The 11544-nt window shown below is 38.4% G+C and overlaps 1 pseudogene; it reads left to right on the top strand.

The window, feature by feature from the left end:
* The first annotated feature begins 3659 nt into the window (after positions 1 to 3659).
* On the top strand, positions 3660 to 4498 carry LOC111986937 (dirigent protein 23-like; annotated as a pseudogene).
* Positions 4499 to 11544: the final 7046 nt, after the last annotated feature.

Here is an 11544-nt window from a genome sequence, read left to right as displayed (position 1 = left end):
TTTTTTCTCTTTTTTTCTTCCTCTTCCTTGACCTCAGGACGAGAAGAAGAAGAACCCACCAAAGGCACACCCTCTGGAATTGAAGCATCCTCGGGGAGCAGGAAACCCTCAACTATAATGCTAATCCTACAGATGCATGGATTGTAGGCCTTGATGACGCACTTCGGAGCTTGGAAAGCACAGAAATTGGTGTATATCCCAATATCAAAAGCCGCCCGAAGTTGACTGTCGTCTTCGTTTACGAACACCTCAACTTGAAGAATTTTGTCCAAGCCCTCCTTGTTAATCAGACTTAAATGTGGCTCGATGGCATGCCTGTCTACAAAACCATGAAAGCAAAATGTTAGCAGCCTAACAACACAAATCATGAAAAAGCAATAAACAGATCCTACTCCTATCCCTAGGACCACACCTGGTTGCCCCTCTTCCATCAGGCAAAGGATGCCATCATACCATTCCCCAAACATAATCAGAAAATCTTTGTTTAGCCCTTTGCTAGACTCAGGAAGGCACTGTATGAGCCTTATTTTGGCTCCTTGTTTTCAGGTAGTACCCCTTCCCCTTCAAGTTGTGAAGGCTGTAGACCCAATTCACATCATGATGGGTCAACCGTAGCCCCATCTTCTCGTTTAAGGTGCCTACACACCCTAATATTCTGAAGACATTTGGGGCGCACTAAGTGGGCGACAGCTTAACAAACCTAAGGTAATCCCTCATCACAGACCCCAAGGAGATTCTCATGCCACCTTCTATGAAGGCGATCATGGGAATCACCATCTCACCCTCTTCCTTGCGAAAATGCCATTCCCTCCTTACAAACCTAAGGCCCACGTTGGGTGGAATCATGTAGTCAACCTTAAACTTTTCCATCCCTTCCTCGGACTCTACCAAACTCTTAAATCTACCCACCCCTAGGAAGAATTCAAAGAAGCTAAAGAAAGTTGGGAAAGAGAGGTGAGGAAGAAAGACACGAGAAAGGAAAGTAAAGAAATTTTGAAAGGGTTGGAAAAACTTACAAGAATGAGGAAAGTGTCCTGGACAGGCTTTTGAAAGGACACGAGTGAGTGAGAGGTATTGGCAAGTTGAACTATGTGCGTAAGAGCTCTTGAATGCAAAAGTAATTTGGGCAAATTGATTCAAATGGGTATTTATACCCAAGTTAAAGTAGCAACGGGAATTTTCCCGCTCATGAGTTGAAAAAATCTCTCCACTGTTGGATCGCCATCGCTCGTAGAACGTGAGGGGACAACCAGCCGCAGGAATTTAATAAGGGTGCGCTCCAAATGCCGAAGCTCAGGAATATGCCTTGGGTAGTTAAAAAGGCCTTACACCGCAGAATATAAGACGTGACAAGCCTACAGTATGCCGAGGACATCAAAATCCTCCTTTTTGTCCGAGGTTCAGACAGCAAATTTTGAGGGGCTATGTGGGGTCGTAAAGCCCATTGATATGCATCCACCTTCTATACTGGGCCTGAAGCCCATGCCGAGACCCATAATCGTATATGAAGAGGACAATGGTGATCATGGCAACCCAGGAAACCATGCGAGGACAATTATTCCTCGGCTAACCAAGGCCAGGTGGAGCTAAAGTAACTCACTGACAAAAGCGATCCTCATGTACTCTGGGAAAAAGATAAGTACAGAAGTAAGCACACTGGAGCATGGCGGTAGAGCAATTCCAGAAAAAGCTGCTGCCTCCACATTAAATACTCCACAACTAACACTCTGGTCACATTAAATGTGAAAGTGATACCTCAGCAGTGGCTTTTCAGACTTACAGCTACTACCTAAAAGCTTTTAGAGGAGGTTGATGTGACAAAGATCAGTAACAGCAGATTTGACATGCACGTGTATGGTGGAGATGAAGGAAGAAAGTAGTATATAAGGAGGAAGGAGCTCTGAGAAAGGGGATCGTAGATTTCACCAGAGAAGACACTATAGCAACCTGAGCTAACTTTGTAACCATTATCATTGACACTTAAGAAATAGTAAGCTGAAACTCCTCAGACTATTGTCGAGGACTAAGTCATTCGTCCAAATCCATATTTGTTTCGCTTGTTTATCCTTTAAACCACTTTCACTGTTGTTACACTCATCGAAGTCCAATTCTTTAACCCACTCTCTACAAATTTATTGTATTGGGCATGTTGGGCATAAATCCACTTATCCCTTTGGAACAGTGATCAAAAAACAGCCCCTACAAAAAGTATATTATAAAAAATTCTACATTTAAATCTCAAACAACAACTGACATATTCTTTCTCCAAAAAATAAATAAATAAATAAATAAAACCCACATATTGACTTTTACTCCATAGTCTATTATCAATATTTTAAGAACAACTAATTAGTAAATTAATTTTATACATTTAAACTTTAACAAATTTGAATTCGATCTATTCAAACTAGTATAACTCTATACAAAAATTTCTAAATTTAAATCCTAGACAACAACCAATGTTTTCTTCCTCAAAAAAATAAATAAATAAATAAATAAAAAAGAAAAATTGAATTCTACTCCAACTAAAAGTCTATTATCAACATTTTAAAAACAACTAATTAGTAAATTAATTTTATATCATTTGTTATGATATATCTCCTCAAATTAAGGATAGTACTTAACAACTGTTTAATTTAAATAAAACTAAAAGTCTATCATCAAAATTTTCTAAGCTTAAATCCCACGCGACTTATATTTTTGTTTTTGCTTTTTTCCTCAAGTTCCTCTTATTAAATTAATATATTTATTACAATATTAATCTACAAGGCTAGGGATAAGATTTAACAATAATTTAATTTAGATAAAACTTTATTGTCTAAGTTTTAAAAATTTAAATTCTATCCCAACTAATAGTCTTTTATCAAAATTTTCATAAAATAATAACATTTTTAAGTTTTAACCCAAAAAAAAAAATTATATATCAAAGGAAAAAAGGAATATTGTCCAAAATGTCTTTACTCTCTTTAGTGCTCCGAGCTCAGACCCATAATTTATGTCTCTACCTGCAGACTCTACCCAAAAGCCATTGGACTTTTTCAGTGAAAACGTTGCAGAGCACATTACGCCGCTGCTCAGGAAAGTATCCAAGTGTGTATTGAAGAAGACCTCACGTTCTTAATGCCTCTGGTGCAATAAGATATTCATACCTATAAAATTGCGTTTTACCTCTTTAAAATATACAATAAATAAATTTTGCAATTGTGAAACTTTCTAAAACAGTCATGCTTTTTTTTTTTTTTCACCGGAAGAAAGAAATTTCATTAAAGACAAAATTAACTAATACAGAGAGTTCTATATCTTAAAAGTCATGCTAGATACATACTGTTTTTCATTATAGATGAAAAATTGTGATTGAGATAACATATTACTTTTATATGGACTTATCTTTCAGCGTCCGGACCAAATGTTCTTGGCCATTAAATAATGTACATTCTCAGGCATAAAAAAAATAGAATCAATTGATGACGTTTAAAATAATTAAGCTGTTGTGCTCGTGACTTTTGTTCTCGCAGTTGGTAACTTGGTAAACTGATATATTGTTTTCTGTTTGAGCTGTTTCTTGAACATATTACAATTAGCCTGCCAGTAGCCACACGCATCTTCCACTATAAAAAGCCTTCCTATCCTCTAACCTGTTGTTGTGTGAGTGAGAGAGAATGGCAAAGCTAGCTCTAGTCCTATTGCTTTTCTCTCTAGGCATGGCCATGCAATTGGTGCAAAGCACCAAAGAAGATCCCAAAGAAGTTGATGAATGGATCCAAAAGTTCCATCATGCCAAAGAGAAAGTCTCTAGGCTCAATTTTTACTTTCATGACACACTATCAGGCAAAAACTCAAGTGCAGTGGAAGTAGCTGAAGCATCAATAACTATGAAATCACCCACCTTGTTTGGACTACTCAACATCTTTGATGACCCATTAACAGAAGGACCTGAACCCACCTCCAAGCTTGTGGGTCGAGCTCAAGGTCTATAGAGGTCAGCTGGCCAACAAGACGTAGACCTACTTATGGCCATGAACTTAGTTTTCACCACTGGGAAATTCAATGGTAGCAGTATCATTATTTTGGGCAGGGACGCAGTGCTTCATCCAATCCTTGAGATGCCAATTATAGGTGGGACTGGTGCTTTCCGATTGGCACGTGGGTTTGTGCAAGCAAAGGCACATTATCTCAATCTTATGTCAGGGGATGCTATTTTGGAGTACCATGTTGTGGCTATACATTATTAAGCTATAATAATGGAGTCTATATTCTCTTTCAAAGGGTCACATATATAGTGCTTGTTAATTTGGGTTCATAGATGGCATCTACAATGGTAGCTCTATTAGCCTTCTTGGCAAGAACTCGGCTATGCTTCTCGTTCGAGTCTTCGAGAGATGCCAATCGTTGGTGGAACTGGGCTTTTCCGGCTAGCGCGTGGCTATGCCATTGCTCAGACACATTGGTTTGATCTCACCACCGGTGATGCTATAGTTGGCTACAATGTTACAGTGGTTCACTAGCCCCCTTTCTTATTGATTTTCTTTCTGTCATGATCCCTTGAATTATTGTGGTTAACTTTGGTTGGTTGGGGCAATAATCTTTGAATTAAATGTGCTATGTTTTATGGTTTAATTTTATGGGTTTGTTGTGGAGAAGGTATTTGGTATCAAATGATATCATGTCAAAAGTATCAAAATCCAATAAGTATGAGATATATCAGTAAAAAATAATTATCTCACTAACAAATGAAAGACGTGTTAGTGTGTAGTTATTTTTACATATATGTCTCTCATTTATTGAGTTTTGATATAAATAACGTGATATCATTTGATATAAAATACTTTTTTGTTTGTTATGAGTTGGTAAACTAATTTTAGGTCGCAATATTATTTAAGCAGCTCCCTATAACTATATTGATATGAATCGGATTCATAAAAAAAAATATTGATATGAATTGGTTTAATTTTATGTGTTTTTATATGAGTTGAATTATATTTATTTCCCTATAATTAAGCAACTCCATTATTTTTTATATAACTTGATAGGCCACAAACTGAATGACCTCTTGTGATTAAACCAATTAATTAATTAGCCAAGTTATTAATTAATCAATTTATCATGCAATTGCGTGGAAGTACAAACAAATCATCAAATAACTAAATATGCAGCGGAAATTAAATGACACGGTGATTTGTTTACGAATGGAGAAAACCCTTACGGCAAAAGCCCTACTGGGTGATTTTCAGATCACCACTCCCGAAACTCCACTATTATCAAATCAAGCGATTACAAGTAAAGGAATCCCAAGTACCTTACCAACCTACAGTTGAACCCTTACCCCGATACCCAATTGGACTTGATTTGTAGTGACAATTTCCCTTTTGATGCACGGATCACAAGTACGTGACTAACCAATGCGCGGATCCTAGTACGCGACTTCAAACACCAATTAAGGAGGAGAGGTTAGCTGCAAAGTTCTTCAGTTCATCCTACACGATGAAGATCAGGAAGATGCTTTGTCACAAAACCCTTTGGTGTAAATACACAGCAACTTCTTTAGAGAATATGAACTAGGTCAAGAACTTCGTCTTTGATCACAATTTGCTTGAACAGAGATTGCTTAATGCTTTTGCAACTTGTGTAGAACTTGACGGCTCTTAAAACAATCCTTTTATATGTTTAGGGTTTGGAAAAAAAAAATGCCCAAAAGCATATTCACGGATCCCAAGGAAATCAGATCAAAAAATCTGATTTTGTAATTCTCGATAGATAGCAGGTGTCGAGGTAGCTATCGAGCAGGTGTCGAGCTTTAATGAATTTGCACTTCAGCTTGATTTTTCTTGGACAGACTTGATGACTTCAATATTTGATCTTAAAACCTTGTTTCTTGAAGTATTAAAAACACCTAGAACTACCCAATTACAAGTAGAGTGCGTTTTGTCAAAGGATTAGCCAATTTACATAAATAAGTGACATATGTTCTTGATAAGTGAGAACACATAAATAAGTGACATATGTTCTTGATAAGTGAGAACACATATGTCCTAACAATCTCCCCCTTTGGCAATCCGTGACAAAACCACAATAAACAAATGAGCATATGAGAGAAGTTATAAATCACTCAACTCATACTCACTTGTTGAATACAATAAAATCTATCCTAACACAAACTCTTGAAAAACTTTGTAAGAAGAGAGTTTATGGCAAGTAGACTTTGACAACCTGTATTTCTGAAACACTTTAAACAAAACTCATCAAGGCATCTTGTGTGAAACAGAAATAATAGATTGCATACAAGTATAATGAACATGTGTATAAGATAGAGAAGAAACAACACATGAAGAGAGAGGTGAAAGAAACATACATCCACATATAGAGAAAATAAGTACAATGTATGTAAAACTGGTCAAAAGACCTCATATACAAGATCAATGTATCTATAAAGAATAGAAAAGAAAAGATACATCAAAACCTCACTACATCCCTCAAGATATCAACACTCCCCCTATCAAAAATGTCCTATACTAACTCTCTCCCTAAGATGACTACTCTCATAACCCAAAACTACTCCTCCTTTTTGTCACGAGTGACAAAGGGTAGAGTGTCATGTAGACATCTCATCAATAGAGCTAGCATCTCCATCATCATCATCCGAAGCGTCATCATTATCAGCATCATCATCCTCAAAGTCTGAAGCTGCTAGAGAAGGTGGTAAAGGAGTAGCCTATGGAGCAAAACCACTCATGGTCACCTGCTGTCATGCAATACGACCAACACGAACATTCACCTGATACAACTCAGAGGAGAGTGTATCGAGGTGAGCATCTATGCGCTGCAGCTGCGCCATGATGTCTCCAAGAGATACATCGCCCGTAGAGGAAGAAGGAGCAAATGTAGATGGAGCAAATCTGGATGGAGCTGAACGGGAGGAAGGAGTGGAATCCGTCTGCCGCGACCTAAACTGAGCCTCACTACATTTTACGGTAACGGCATCTATGGCACAGATGTGTGTGAAGTGGTTAGACATAGGAAAAGGGGTAGAAAAATGGCGTAAGATCCTCGTGATAGCAGAAGGAAAGATGAGCTTATCACGGGACACCGAATCTAGATGAACATCTATGATAGAAAGAATAAAATGAGAAGGAAAGTCTATAGTAAGATGCTCAAGAAGAGATAACAAAAATCGAGCACGAGGCTCTGTGATGGAGTTGTAGTGAGAGAGTGGATGGAGTACAAAAGTCATCACCATGTTTAGGAATCTAGGACCTTTAGCAAAAGGTCTACATGATGCGTACTGATGCTCACCCCAATCAGCTGGGTGCTGACAAAAAGCGGAAATAAGCTCATCTTTGGACACAGTTCTCAGACGCTCACAGGAAGGATAGTCAAGAAACTCTATCCTAGGAACCCTAAGCACATCCGCAACTAGCTACAATGTGACAAGGATACACGTATCTCGAACGCGAGTGAAAAAGAAAGGTACTGAACGATCAATCCCGTGCATGTTGGAGTAAAACTCCTGAATGAGCACGAGAAGACATGTGACCGAGACGTCACACAGTGACTCCCATCCCCTACTGTGAATGACAAGGAAAGGTCAGTGTCGGCGAAGTCCGCCAAAATGACTTGGTGTTCCGAATGAACACCTCGTCTAGAAAAGTTCTCCGAAAATGCCTTGTGGGCATCTCCATCACGGAACCGAAGATTTAGAGGAGCAGAATCAGAAGATGAAGAAGCTCCAAAACGCAGAGGGTTCCGAGCCGGAGTGGATTTACGTTTGGGTGCCATAGACACTACTAACGTAAACAGAATGAGAAAGAGATAGAGAGGGAGACAATTAGAAAAGTCCCAAAACAGTTCACATATATCAAATATATTGAACAAAGAGTACGTATGCATGGGAATGCATGAACATGTGACATGCAAATTGAAAAACATCATGGGCTCAGCCCAATCCAATCCTAACAACACACAAACATAGAGCACACATCTAAATGCATGTAAATATCATTCTAAGTGAAAACCCAACCCATGGAATGCAATGTATGACATTTTGAATACATTTAAGTGAAAACCCAACCCAAAATTTCAAGAAAAACTCATTAATTTTGAAAAACCCCAAAAATTTTCAAAAACCCCAAAACCTAATCTTCAAAACATGAAATGCATGAAAATGGGAGTAAAAAGAGGTCTTACCAAGTGATTAGAACCAAGGAATGGCCGAAAATCAAGTGGGTTGGAAGATTTGAGAGAGAAAATCAAGTTTAGGAGAGGAATCGCCACAGACAGATCGAGAGAGATCGAGAAAATGAAGTCTAAATTGCGACTGAAGCTTATATAGGCACCTCAATAATTCTCAACAGCTGAGGTGTCGAGAGGTATCGAGGAAGCTGTCGAGGTAGGTGTCAAGAAAAAGCACGTCGACAGCTGAAGGTGTCGAGGAATGAACAGCAGAACCAAGAACAGAAGCTCGATCGATCGACAAGCTATCAAAAAGGTATCGAGGAGACAGGAGATTTCTCAATCGATCCACCAAGTGTCGAAGAGGTGTCGAGATTGCGATAAGAAAAGGCTTGAGAAGCTTGACAGATAAAAAGGTATCGAGGAGGTGTCGAGCCAGGTTTAAAAGGCAGTTTTTCGAGAAGTGAAAAACACAAACATGAATGCAATCCAACATACACCTCAACCATTGATCCAATCAACATATAAAGCTCTCAAAATCATCTCTCAACAAAGAATTAAGCACATGGATCCTCAAAAACACACACACACACACACTAAGCAAGTCTAACCAATTTTATTTTTCAAAAACAAGTCAAGACAGTTTAGTGAGCATACATTAGCACATGTAAACACTTGTGATGGCAAAACCACATTGTACCTGCACATGTATCAAAAGTAGTAAAGAATATTGCATGTTGTGTGTGAAAAACATCGCAAGATTGCATATGTGTATACATGTTATGACGATCTGAAATATGAGAAAATAACTTTAACTCACACACAATCATAACTGTTTGATGGGGACTATCACTTTCGAGGTACATCCTATAACTCCCACATCTCCTAGAATACACGCTTGCAACCATATTTAAAGCATTTTTGATCTTTTTGCTTTTTATTTTCTTTACATATTTTCTTTTATTTTTAGCATAACATACATGGGCATAAAAAGAAAGAAAAGAAATACTCAAGATGTTAAGCAATTGACATCGCACTTTGCTATGCCAAAGCATACGAATGTCTTTGACACTGCACTTTTGCTATGCCGAAGCATACAGGTGTCATATTATGATTGGCAGGCAACAGTGGTGAGATGGTTATTTATGCCTTTCTCTTAGGATTTTCTAGTCCTACCAGTCAAAAAGAGTGATATGAGTGTTAAGTTTAAGAGATAACTTAATCTTACTCATCACAAACAAGAGCCACAAAGCTCACTCGGTTAGTTGTGCATAGAGATGTTCATCTAAGCTACAAGAGATACAAAACTTAGAAAACTTTGTTTCAATGGCCATCCAAGGTACACAAGTACCAAAGTACACAAAACACACACTGTTTTTGTATTTTTTCTGATTTTTCAATTTTTTTTTTTTATGTTAAAAACAAAATAAACAAAACTAAAAGTAAACACACAAAAACATGTTAAACAAAGCAAATCATAAAACTAGACTGACTCAACAAACATGCAAAACACACAAGCAATGCATCAAACAAGAAAAACAACAAGAAGGGAAAAGAAAGTGATGAAATCACTTAGAGTCCTTTTTCTTCCACACCTTGGAAGAACCTTTCCTTTGATTAAAACCTTGAACCGGCGGTGAGGGGGAAGAATTGAAACCGTTCAAGTTCGAAAGGAACATGAGGGCTTTTAGAAGATCTCCTAGAGGAGCATGAGAGGATTGAAGCTAATTTTGGCTTCCAGATGTTATCATGTCGTTACTATATTGAGTGGCTAGCCACTTATAGCAATTTGGTCGAGTATGACCGGTAGCTCTATAATGATGACAGAGATGCTGCTTCTTTTGTTTAGGCTTTTGAGAGTTAGCCTTCTTAGCCCTAGGATTTTTAGCATCTTTCTTATCTTACTTAGGGGGTTCTCCTAAGATAGATTTACCCTTGTCTAAGTTCTCACTAGCTAATTCAGTTTTAACATCAGTGTTTTCAATTTCAGTGTTATTAGCAGGAGAAACAAAAACAGTATTACTAGTAGAAGTAGTATTAGAGAAAGAAAGACCATACCCTAAGCCCGTTCGATCTGAAGCAGATTTCTGATTGCTAAGCATCTCATCAAGCTTTGCACTTGAAGTCCTCTCCGATTGAGCTCTGACTTGAAACAGCTCCGCTTCAAGCTTCTTAGTCTTCTCAGCTAAAAAGTTGTTCTCAAACCTCAGTGCTCCAATAGTTTGATTCACCTCATTAAACTTTGTAGACAACTCTTCACGATCAAGTTCCACATCACTGAGCTTCTTGGTGGCCAGCCTATACAATTTCTCATGCTTCTCAGAGAGCTTGTAAAGCTTCTCATAGGCTGAATGGATATCATCTTGATCATCCATCTTCTCGAATTTTGACTCCACCAGTTCTTCTTTTTCGTCCACTTCTTCAACAATCCCTTCGGTAGGATTGACTGTGGCAGTGAAGGCATTTAAGATTCCGTCATCCTCATTGTCGGAATCATCTTCGGGCTCAGTGTCACTCAAGGTTGCAGCAAGTGCCTTACTCTTCCCAATGCTCTTGAGATATGTCGGGCATTCATGCTTCATGTGACCGAATCCATGACATCCAAAACACTTTGGTCCTACAGGAACAGTGTACTGACCACTTTCCTTAGCATCCTTTTTCCCTTTGTCTTGCACTTTAGACTGGAAAGAACTGGATTGTCTGTGGTCCTTATCGAAGCTCCTCCCATTGGCATTCCTCATAAACTTCTTGAACTGCCTTGTAATGTAAGACTTCATCTTGGAATCTTCATCATCAGAAGACTCATTTGTATCAATGCTCTTTGCCTTAAAGGCCATGCTCTTGCCTTTACCCATTTTGCCAATCCTAGATAATCCTATCTCTTAGATTTGCAAGTTTCCAACCAGCTCAATTAAAAGAATCTTGTCAATGTCCTTTGATTCCTCTATAGTAGTAATCTTCACATGGAATCTCTCGGGTAGAGATCTGAGCACCTTTCTTACAATCTTGGGTTTAGGGATGGTTTTCCCAAGATTGAAGGCTGAGTTTACTATGTCCTTGAGCTTGGCATAGAACTCATCAAATGACTAATCCTCCTCCATCTTTATTTCTTCAAAGCTTGTAGTAAGCCTTTGAAGTTTTGAATCCTTGACAACCTTTGTACCCTCATAGGTTGTCTGGAGGATGGTCCATGCTTCCTTTGCAGTTTCAGTAGAGGATATCTTCTTGAACTCCTCATTAGTGACTGCGCTAAATAGGGCATTCAACGCTCTGCTGTTGAAGTTTGCCGCCTTGATCTTGGCGTCATCCCAATCGGCTGGCTCTTCTTTTGGCTTGGTCCAGCCAATCTCTACAGCTTGCCATACCTTCTCATCTAAA

The sequence above is a fragment of the Quercus suber genome, unplaced genomic scaffold, assembly GCF_002906115.3.
Source record: "Quercus suber isolate HL8 unplaced genomic scaffold, Cork oak 2.0 scaffold_738, whole genome shotgun sequence".
NCBI classification, from domain to species: domain Eukaryota; kingdom Viridiplantae; phylum Streptophyta; class Magnoliopsida; order Fagales; family Fagaceae; genus Quercus; species Quercus suber.
Note: the sequence above shows the minus strand (reverse complement) of the source record. Positions and strands in the feature narration are given on the sequence as shown.